The sequence below is a fragment of the Corvus cornix genome, chromosome 1A (genome assembly GCF_000738735.6).
Source record: "Corvus cornix cornix isolate S_Up_H32 chromosome 1A, ASM73873v5, whole genome shotgun sequence".
NCBI lineage: Eukaryota > Metazoa > Chordata > Aves > Passeriformes > Corvidae > Corvus > Corvus cornix.
In genome coordinates, this window is record NC_047057.1 from 42,333,903 (window position 1) to 42,345,665 (window position 11,763).

Sequence of the window (11,763 nt, forward strand, 5' to 3'; positions counted from 1 at the left end):
GAGCCCCTCAGCACTGAAATTTCCTTCATTTATAGATAGCTAACACTCAATAACTAACCACACTAATCACACACAAACCCTGATCGGGTATACTAAAGTTTAGCCATTCAGAAACTTTTACTGCATGCATCCATTAATGGATGCCTGTGCTGAGAAATCATAAATTTCTTTTTCAGAACTGCAAGCTATCAACACCACAACCATAAAGGTAAGTGCTCAGCACCTGTGTAAGCCAGACCCTTGCCATATGTCAGGCTGTATGTTCATAACCTGGAGCAGGGAATGCATATAGGTGTATTTGGAAATGCAGACTTTCTTATGTCATGCTAGCAAAAAAATTGCTCTGACAGCCATTTCTTCCTCTATCATCTGTGAAGTTCTCCTCAACCTTCCCTGTGGTTTTGTGGCACAGATGCCTGGGAATTCAGTGCAACAGTCCCCTCTCAATAGCAACCCAAAAAGAATCCCTTCCGGCCAAATATTCCCACAGGTATGTATATTCAAATCCCTCTAACAGCCCTCTAAGCCTAAAAGAAATATTTCAAGTGACAGAAGAAGGGAAGCTTTCATGTTTTTCCCCTTACAGTCATCCTTTGAGACCTAGAAATTGCAGAGTATATTTTTCCATTTCAGAATAATTCTTACAAATGTTTCATCATAATCTAAATTTCATCAAAACTGGACTATGGCAGAAGAACTTGATGATGAGATTCACTTTGGGATCTCCATGTTTATTTCTAGTTCACTGTCCCTTAACATATTTATTAGTGACATTTTGCAATATCTTACGTCACTTGTGACTGCAAGCCAAGACGTGATGTGACTAACAGAAAAGGGAAATCACAAATAATGATATGCAGCTAAGTATAAATACCCACCTTGCTTCAAACAAAAAAGAGGAGTGGTAAAAGGGGGAAAGAAATTCTCTGTGACATATTTTTAGACAGCTTCATGAAAAAATCCTTTTTGGAATGATTTCGATGACTTATTTTAGTCTTTCAGAGCTCCAAGTACATTGTTACAAGCTGTCTCCATTTGTCAAATCTCTCTTCAGTGATGCAGAGATCTATGCAGAGAGAAGAAAGAAACCCCAGATTTCCCTTAAAAAACTCTGGGCTGAAAGCTAACTATTTTTAAAAGTAAGGGACTTGTAAGGGGTTTGTTTTTGGGGTTGGGTTTTTTTCTGTTGGTGGGGTGTTTTTTGGGGGGGGGGGTTGGGTTTGGTTTTTTTTTTGGCCAGCCGCTGGTAGTACAGATAAATTTTCCTGTATCCAGACACAAAAAAAGAAATGCTGCCAGAGAAGCTTTACATTATAGACAAATCACCTTTCCTGTATTTGTGTGTCCTTATCTCGCTCATGTTTGCTAAAAGCCAGTAGCCTTGCATTCATTGCTAAAAGAAAATCTGCTTTAAAGATGAAGGCAGAGGTAGATACTGGGTCATTCCAGGCTGGAGAAAATAAATGCATGAAATGTTTCTGTACATAGCTCCTGTGTCTTTGAATGGCGGGGTTTGTTTTTTTTGTTTTTTTTTAATAAAAAAGGATCAGTAAAGTAGAATTTTTTTTTTTTCCAAGCCTTACTGAATTTTCTGGTACTATCTACTTTCAAGCCTTCTATCCTGATACTGATTTCTGACAGTATGCATATGCAAGAGATATGTGCACATCTCTGCATGAGTCAGTCGATAAGAGAAAGAAATTCCAGCAGTGGTGGGAACCCTGACTCCCACCCCATGCCTATGCACTAGCTGCTGAATGCATTTGCAGATTGCTGTTGTGTCTCATGGCATAAAAAAAAAAGCTCCAAAAGCAAAAACAAACGCCCTTTGGTAAGCCATTGCTAAGAAGTGTTTTCACATTCTTTGATTAGCATCCACAATATTAGTAGAAAAACAACCTCTAAAAATAAGTGCATGAGGTCATGCTTCAGAGGTGTTTAACTTGAATCTGAAAATGTGAAGCATCCAGTACCATGCACTGATACTCTTCCCTTAATGTGTAACAACCCAAGGCTGTCACTGCTGCCTACTGCTAGTTGTCTCCTTCCTTTTCCTTTTCCTTTTCCTTTTCCTTTTCCTTTTCCTTTTCCTTTTCCTTTTCCCTTTGAGGTCTCTTGCAAGTCTTATACTTAGCATATCTCTGCCTGAACAATGACTGCAAGAAATGTAAGCAGTTACTCCTGATCTGTTCAGCAACTCTGTAAAAACTTCTCTGCTGCAGGACTGACTGTCAACAATTTTTCTGACCACATAAAACTCAGTGTTTTTTTACTGAGACCACCTATTCATTCAAAGAAAATAGTATGTGTATGAATGGAGAAAACAGTGTAAATATCACGGGATGAAGTCTAGACAATTCTAACAAGAAAGAACGTCAAATTGTTTTTATTAAGATGTGGTCTTCTGGGTGATATAGTGACTCTCAACATCCACTAAAATCTGATATGCAGCAAACATCAAGAAAAGGTTCCTAAATGATAGACTACAGGGAAAAAAACAGACAGGATATCAAATCCTGAAAGAGAAGTGATTTGTGTTTATTCGTTACAAAGGTTTTTTGCACAAAAGTCTCTTTCATATATCAAAACTAATATCAATTTGCCCTGACTTCCTCTATCTCAATAAATAACTTTGGAAATGCTGCAATTCCTCAGCTGCATTTAAAACATTTGATAAGCAACCTTTTTCATATACTGATATGCAATTTATATGTCTGAAATGTGTCTTTAACACAAGTCAGAAGTGAAGGGATCAAATAAATCTCTGGTATAATTATAAGGCTTCCAAGTGAGCTAAAGTAAGATGAATTTCACTCGAGGTTTTATATTTAGCCTGGAAACAACCAGCCTGGGCATCTTGAATGAGACAGACCCAGCACACGTGCAAACGCTACAGCTGCCACCGTGATGCAGATGCTAATAATTCAGCGGCTTTGTACCCTGTGATTATGCATGTGCTGTCTAGTGGTTCAGATTAAAGAGTTAAACAAAGTGCTTCTCCCTCCCCTCTTGGCGGAAGATAATTCAAACCCATCTGATATTCACAGACAGTTGGACAGCAGCTGAGGTTTCATTAGGAATCCCACGTATGGCCAGAAGCAACATACACCTCGGTGTTTCCGGGAGCCACAGGCAGCCAGAACAGATGGTAGAAATCATCATCCCCAGACAGTCATCAGGGGAACCTCAGGCCACATGCTTGAATTTTTCTCAATGAAGCGCATAGAAGGCAGGCATTCGATCCATGTGACGGCAGCTGCCGGGTCCTGGGGGAGCAGGAGGCAGCGGAGTGGAGGAAGGCTCTTGCAGGTTATTAACAGGTCACGCTGTGACATTAGCAGTCCGGAAATATCGCCTCTCCAAGCGGGCTAAAACAAAAGCAAGGGAGAGGTTCCTCATAATTCAAACACAGTTCAGTGCTTACAGATTACAGCACATAATCTGCTTGGCAACAGCACAGCGCACAGAGACACTCTGCTATCTGACTTCCCCCTTTCTTCTAGCTGCTTCCACTAGAAGGAATCCTTGATGCAGCAAATGTCCTATGCAAATCTCGAGGGAGGAAGAGCACAACTTCCCTGCAATTTTCAGAATGAAACCCGGAGGCAAGGCTGATGGTGACAGCTCAACTCCCTCATTCAGATGTCCCTAACCTTTTTGTTCCATTTGTGACATACTGTATGCAGCATTGCTCATTGATCATCACTGCCTGTCTGAATCACCCAGCCCCTTCTGTGAGCAGTGAGACTTGCTACAACTGTCTGCCTCATTAGAGGGAAAATTTCCTTGGTGACATTTTGGAGGAAACAAGACATTTGGAGGAATAGTCTTAAAATATTGCATTTGACAAAGTGGATGATTTTAAAAATTATTACCCCAGCCCTACAATAGCCTACCCCTTCAGTCTCACCACAGCTCTCCTGTGCATAGCCAGCCATGCACGCCAGTCTGCAAATGGAAGGTCTCCAAACCCCAAGCCTGTTTTAAACCTTTGTGCTCAGCCAAGCACTCCAGAATTACATCCTGGAGAGCACACTAATATAAATATACATATGTTGTGGGCTTGTGTGTACAGAAATAAATGGGTGAGGATGTTTGCGTGCACGCATTTGTAAATACAAATAAAAGTACTTCATTCCCAGAAGCTACTTCCTTTTTGATTGCTTACACATTATAAGTATAAACTGGAGCTTATCAGGATCTGAAGTGGACAGATTTTGTAATTAAATATGCTTTAAGATTTTTGTTATGCCAAGTAGAGTTTTTTACCAGTCACCTTTCTCTGTTGAAAAACTTAGTTATCTACCTTCTTTGCAGGACTCTAATTTTGGGGAGTTCCATTGTTTCCTGCCTTGTAGAGTAGGCAGCCCCCACATACAGTTCTGGTCTTTTTTTTTTTTGTACTGTGCTGGATCCTGCATTTCCCACTCTCTTCCTTGCCTATTCAATCCTGGTAGCCCCTAGGCAGATAGATCTCAGCTGATGTTTCTCAGCTTCTCCAATAAAATTCAGTGCTCACTGGACTGTTGGTTAGAATAACAAATCCTAAGTCCTGTCCTAAGGATCCTTTGCATTCTTTGTGTTGTACAGGGAAACCATGAGTGTGGACTGTGCAGTGTCTGATACACTGGAGCTTTCCAGTAGCCATTGCATATGACCTTCACCATTACCTGACCAAGCAGCAGAAACCTGTATTTCCCATGCAAACACTGACCTTTAGTCCAGGACTTCTGGAAGTCAGGAAGACTGGCTAGGAAGTGAGAGAACTGAAGCTGTACTTGATACTGCAAACTGATTACAGCATTCTGCAGCCTATTAAACCCCTTTGGAAGCATTTACTCATGCCTGCAATATGGGGTGAAAACCTGGAATTACTTTACCACTCTGTTAGGGTTTCATTAGCCCAAATGAGCAAGGCTGTGGATCTGGCCATGCTGTCAGTCCTGAGAAGTGAAATACAGTGTGTTCAGCAGTCACATGAATTCAGCAGATATCCTGGAAAGTCCCTCCTGTGCTGCAGCATCTTCTAGGCATGGGCAGTGTCCCAGTATATTTTCTGGTAGTGACTGGAGGCAATGGAAAAAACAAACCTGTGCAACATCAAGCTGGGCAGCCCTATACTGAGCTGGTGCCTAAGTCACGCCTGAGTGATTCCAGGCAGGATCCTGCGTCACAGTGCAGTGGCAGCATGGCGTCCCTGGCCATTCAGCAAAAGGCAAGGTTTGTGGGGAGAGGTAAATTCTTTTATAGAGAAACTGTCAGAAGTGGAAAAAGTGAGCAATGTTAATGTTCACAGGATGCTCTTCAAGCCTGAAGCCAAAGCAGGAACTTCATGAGTGGGAACAATTAGCTGTTAACAGTGATTCCTAATTTTCACAACCACTAAGGTTTGTGAGACTAGAAATGATGATCCATTACATCCTCGTGCCAAAATCTCACACTTGACATCATTTCAAAACATCTTATTGTCTGTTTGTATGTAAAATACCTCAGCTCTCAGAGACTTGAGCTTTTGCTTCCTTGTCATACTTTATGTACAATTTTCCCACTGGCACTTTTTTAGAAGAGTATGTGGTGGTAACAGTAAGAACACTTATCATGACAGTATATTAATAGAAAGGCAAGGGAGAGGTGTGGGGGGGGGTGTTTCTGGGGCTGCAAGAAGAAGTATGCAAATTTCAATCATCATAAAACATTGTTCTTTTTTTCAAAGGCAATTCTATTAAGTACAGCATTGCCCACCAGTTGGAGGAAGTGATTGTGCTGCTCTGCTCTGCACTGGTGCAACCTCACCTTGAGTTCTGTGTGCAGTTTTCAGCACCACAATATAAGAAAGACATTAAGCTATTACAGATTGTCCAAATGAGGACCATGAGGGACAGTGAAGAACCTGGAGGGGAAGCCTTAAGAGGAGTGGCTGAGGAAACTTGGTTTGCTCATCCCGGAGGAGAGCAAACTGAGTGGAGACCTCATTGTGGTCTTCAACATCCTCATGAGGGGAAATGGAGGGGCAAATACTGATCTCTTCACTCTCGGCATCAGTGACAGGACTTGAGGAAATGACCTGAAGCTGAGTCAGGGAGGGTTTAGGTTGGATATCAGGAAAACGTTTTTCACCCAGAGGCTGGTTGGGCACTGAACAGGTTCCCAAGGGAAGTCGTCACAGCACCAAGCCTGACAGAGTTCAGGAAGCATTTGGACAATGTTCTCAGGCACATAGTGTGACTCTTGTGCTGTCTTGTGCAGGGCCAGGAGTTGGACTCGATGATCTTGATGGGTCCCTTCCAACTCACCATATTCTATGATTCTAATTTTTTTTCCCTTAACAAGGAAATTACTTTTATCCTAGCAAGAATTATCTACAGTGTTACATCTAGACATGGTCTTCTTTATTAAAGAACATTTTTGTATAAGCCACTTTCAAAAAGGAGCTTTTTATGTTCCATCAACTAATGAGAGTTAATGTCAGTGTAAAGAATAGGATTTTAAAAGAAATAGGTTAATGATGTGGGATGAAATTAGCACTTGTGAAAGAAGTCAAGCTGACAGTTCCCCATGAACTCCTTATTCAACAACAGATGAATGCAGACCTGCTGGGAGCAAGGACCTGATGGAGTTGCTGTGTCTGACCCTTCTCCTGCCCTTTAGTGCCATTCCGTGCTGCATGTGCTCTCTAGACCAAAGTCTCCAGTGACCATCTCGCACTGCATTCCCCTTGTCCAGCTCCATCAATTTTGCAGCAGCATCTGCTCTGGCCCAGGTAAACCCAGAGATTTTCTATGCTGTCCCACAAACACAGCAATTAGCCAGTCACTTCAGACATGGCAAGTCAAATCTGATAGCCTGTCCGACAGTAAACCAGCACTAAAGGTCTCAGAGGTGCGTGCAAAACTAACACATACACAACACCAAACATTTAGGCATGTTTCGAACAATCCTGACACAAAGAGTATGTTTATATTTATCTCTAAATTTGCATTGACCATGTTCCCTGAAAGCCCTTTTTTTAATAAGCTAGAGTGCCTACAGTAATACTGGCCTTTCCCAAATTAATCTTGTTTAAAGTTGTCAGTGAGATGAAATTTCACGGGTTTGGGGGGGTTTTTTTGGCTGTATCTCTATACCAGTTATAAACTTGCTGCCTTCAGTGTTACTGTTCTGGTACTCCTGTGAATAGGAAAGGAGTCAGAAAACTGACTTAAGGTCATTCAGTCATTGACATTGAATTTTTATTCTATCGCCATATATCCATTACCCTCCTAAAATATTTCTACTTTTACATGGGAAACCATTAAAGGGAATCCTCATTTTATGAAAGGATTTCCAGAGTCATAAATACTTTGTGTTGTTCCTTTTTAAGACCTGAAGTTTTGCTTTAGAAACAGGGAAAAAAAGCAATTACTCTTTTCAAGGGAAAATTGCACCACTGACTTTTACGAGGCATGCAGCTATGACTATTTTCATTCTCTGATTCAAGCTGACAGCTCAGTTACTTGTCCACTCATTTCCTGCAGGTGATAGGGGCAATATTGGTCAACAATATATCAGTCGGAATTGATGTATCCATGGGAATCAAAAAGGCTGTCCAGCAAATTTTACTGTATGCCTCAGCCTCTCAAACATGACAGCACACCATGTCTTTCCTACTACTATAAGCCAAAAGTCCATGTTTTGTTCTGAGAAGAGCTCACACAAAATCAATAAGAGCAATGGTAAAAATCTTAGCTTTGTAAATAATACCCACATGAGGTTCTGAGCCACACAAAATGGTAAGAAAAATTGTAGTAACAAGGCTGAGATGCTGAATCGCAGCAGAAGTATGTTGTCACATACCATATATTAAGGTAATAGCCTGTGCCAGTCCTGTGGCATTAGCACAATATGAACATCCTGAAGCAGAGTCACAATCAGCACATTCCCCTTGGCTCGCTGTGGAGTGTAAGGACAGAGCTTCACCAAAAATGTATGGGCTCATTTGCAGACAAAGCAGGGAGGATATTGCAACTTCTGGCAAGGCAATGAAATATGCAAGGCTGAGAAGGAGCAAATTAGACCACGGCAGAGAAAGCAACTATCTCAGAGCAAGCTTATGCTATTTTCCTACTCTGGCACAGTAGCACAAAAAATCCTCGGAGTGTCAGAAAGAAGCAGGCTGAGAAAGGTGATGGGAGGATACCAGAGATGCAGCATTAATTCAGTGTGATCAGTCACTCAATCCCTGAGTTACTGATTGCCAAACATAACCCTGCACTTTCAGAGAATACAAGCACACAGAAAGATTTAAGAAAAGCAAAGGTACATTAAAAGCATGCATGAGAAAGCCAAATACTGAGAAAATAATAAGGACCAAGAATGACAAACAGAAAGGGAAGAACAGAAATAAAGGCAAATATGCACAGAACAAGCAATGGACAGAGAGATAGGTAAAGACCTAAGCAAAAGTAGTGATTAAAAGAAAGGTTATCCCACAAATATTTCTGTAGATTTTTTTAGCCTCCGAAGAGGGAATTCATTTATAACAATGATCTTGCCAGAATGGAAATGAAAACCTTCTTTCACTAACAGCTATATAAAATTTATAGCTGTAAATCATAGACTACTCTTTTTATATTGTTGTCTTTCACAGCTGCTACAAAAAAAAATCTGAAAATTTAAATGACAAAGCTTCAAAATTTATCAAACAAATTAAAAAAAGCTGAAAGGATACTTTTTTTTAGTGAACTTTAAAATGGTGGCAACAGTGAAAATTCTATATAACCGTGCTTTGTTATCACTATATCAACTGTGCCAGCTTTTCACATATGCAAATACTTGTGCATTACTGATTGCCTGATGTGAAAGCAGGAGTAAAACTCAGTCCTTTGAAGTCTTCTCTCAGTTTAGGATTATAGGGTTACAGTAATGATTTAGTACAGCAGGATTTCCTTTCATAAAAGGGTGCCATTTGCACCAATGCTTCTTGTTGCCATTGAAATGAATTTCAGATAGCATAACCCAAATGTCAAGAAAAACAGTTTCTGTATTTTTCTAACATAGTGTCAACCTGAAATATTAACAGTGTCTGAAGAAAAATTGTGTTGCACTTCTGAAGGAACTCCCACACATAGCTGTAAATATTTTCTGACATGAAAAAATGGCCATCTGAATCGGCCCAGCAAACTTCTAAGTCAGAACTCAAATTAATATCTCAAAAAATACACTTGACAATAAAAAATACTTACAGTTGTTTTGTTGGCTTCTTTAAAAAGTGTAACAAAGCCTCAGGTAACTAGCTGTCCCATTGCACAGCTGGATTTGACAGGAGATTACTTTTCAGGAGGAGTGTTAGGTAATTAAAGATCTCTTTCAAAATTTCCCTGTGATTATTTCTATGGACTTAGAAAGCCATAAATAGGACCCCTGATTCTCCACCTCTTCACTCAGTGTTCACAGCAGACTTTAGCTTCAGTAGAAGTGGAAAAGACTCCCCTGAAACAAATGAGGACACATGCCACTTGTCAAAGGGCTGCATTAGGTAAATCTTTACAGACAAACATTGGGACACTTGATGAGTTCTAGCAAACAAGAAAGTACCAAAAAGTACTACATGTCTTTTTCTAATAACTAAGCTAGGAACCTACCATAAATTATAGAACTACTTCAAAATAAAAGCAAGCAACCTGCCCCTCTTCTTCCCAACAATAAAGTCTTTGAGACAATGAACTATAATCAAATCCGCTTTACGTGTCATATTGCGGATTTTAATTAACTGAGCATAGAATCACTTCCTACTACACAACATCTTGTGCTACTGATTCTCCTGTCAAAACCATGGACTGTGATACACCAGGCTCATGACAGTTGCTCTGAGTGTGCTCTGGTGCAAAGTGGAATGTCTCAGAAAAAAACAAATTACATACTTAATTTTTTTTTCTCTGAATTTGAAAGAACTCCACTGCAGCAACAAAACTAGCTCTCAGCTGGAGCCAAAATACACCTTTATCCTCAAACATCAGTCTTCCACCAGCCTGAATGACATATAGCAAGGTAAGGAACATCAATTCAATGAGGTTGAAGTGAAACAAAGGTGAAGTTAATCTCCAGGAGAGGTGATTAAGAAAGAAATACCCTAAGTTCTTGCAGAGAGCAGAGGAACTCCAGAGGAACTCCAGAGGAACTCCAGGAGCTACCACTGGCACCTTCCTTCCTTCCTTCCTTCCTTCCTTCCTTCCTTCCTTCCTTCCTTCCTTCCTTCCTTGATGTAGACCAAAAATTCTAATTAGCATATGCTGTACAGCAAGTGTTCTAACAAAATCATAGGCATCTGAATAAAAGCTTAAAGGCCTTGGATTATCTTTTAACACCAGAACAGAAGACTTTAATCAGGTCTGCTATGTCTGGCACATACTGAGAGTTAATTAGGTTTAGCAGTAGTAATCATAATAGAAATGCTTGGGTTTGTGGGGTCTGGGTTTTTTTCTGTTTTACATCAGTAGCAAGACACAAGGAGAATTCAGCTTATTCTTTCAAGGTGATTTCTGTGCTACCTTGGGGCTCTGAGGATTTGTCTTCCTCTGGTGTATTCTGGTGGCTAAATTCCAGACTGCGTTACTGTCCCTGGCTCTGCCTTCCAGATAATTACTTAAATGCATGGCTGTATCAAATCTGGAACATGCCACCAGGTTAAAACTGAAACACAAGACATGTTCTGCTGTAAATTAACATGCAAAGCACCCATTTTGCTTCAGGGAAAGCAAATATTTAATAAGTGGCACCTAAGAAAGGACATGCCTGACTAAGTCTCTCCAACGTGACTTCTTAGTTAACCCAAAAAACCTTCTGTTCTGAGAAGCATGTTTTGTGTTTCTTTATTTATTGCCAGTTGATACAAAACCCAGTCCCAGAGACTTAAATATCCTTGGCTTGAGTAAGGGTTGTAGAACTCTTCCCTTAGGTTGCATGTTGTTGTCCTGAAAAATCATTAAAGCTAATCTGAGGTATTAACTTAGCTTCTTCACATTTCCAGTAAACTAGTTTGCAATGTATTATAGGAAGCATTTCAGCTCAAGCCAAATAACTTCATTTTCTTTCCGTTATTATCCTTTTGTACTGTAGAGTCACGACTTACTAACTTCCCTGTGAAAAATTTATTTATGCTTCAGCAGAGTAGCATCAAAAGCAACCAGCCAAACAAAAACAACAAAAAAAAGCATAGAGGCCAGAAAAAAAGAATGCAGGGGGATTGAGCAGAAGGAGCTAAGCTACTTCCACACTAAGAACTGGCCTCCCAGAAGAGACATTGAGTCCTTGCATGATTAGACCAATGAAAGTGATTTCTCTTTGGAATGAATTTATGACCCACTTTCAAATCCCTGAAGAAAACAGGGATTTAAAATGAGAAAGCTGAAAAGCCACAACAGCAGCAATGCAAACGTCTGCTCTTTTTCTCAGTTTTATAATAGTGTCATGGCCCTGATGTTAAAAAAATACCTAACAGCATGTCAGCGACATGCTGGAGGCAATGAAAGTTATCAATCAGTAATATGAAGGGGATTTAAGCATCTTAATAGAGGGCAAAATTCAATTGATTAATGGTTAGAGAAGTACTCACTGACGTGGAGGTTTCAAGGAATTACAATCTGATTAAAATTCCATTTTAGAAATGAAGGGATATAGGATGCTAATCAGTCTAAAGCACAGATTATTAGTGCCAGCTATTTGAAACAGCTGGGACTATTGTGATAAAAACAAAATGTGACTCAATTTTTGTGAGAGGGGGATCAT

The 11,763-nt window shown here is 40.2% G+C and overlaps 1 long non-coding RNA gene across 1 annotated transcript; it reads right to left on the reverse strand.

The window, feature by feature from the left end:
* Positions 1-2,514: 2,514 nt before the first annotated feature.
* On the reverse strand, positions 2,515-10,207 carry LOC109143244. Its single transcript, XR_002043266.2, has 3 exons — positions 10,108-10,207; positions 9,222-9,468; positions 2,515-3,368 (listed from the first exon to the last, which is right to left on the reverse strand). It is a non-coding gene; the product is annotated as an uncharacterized LOC109143244 (long non-coding RNA).
* Positions 10,208-11,763: the final 1,556 nt, after the last annotated feature.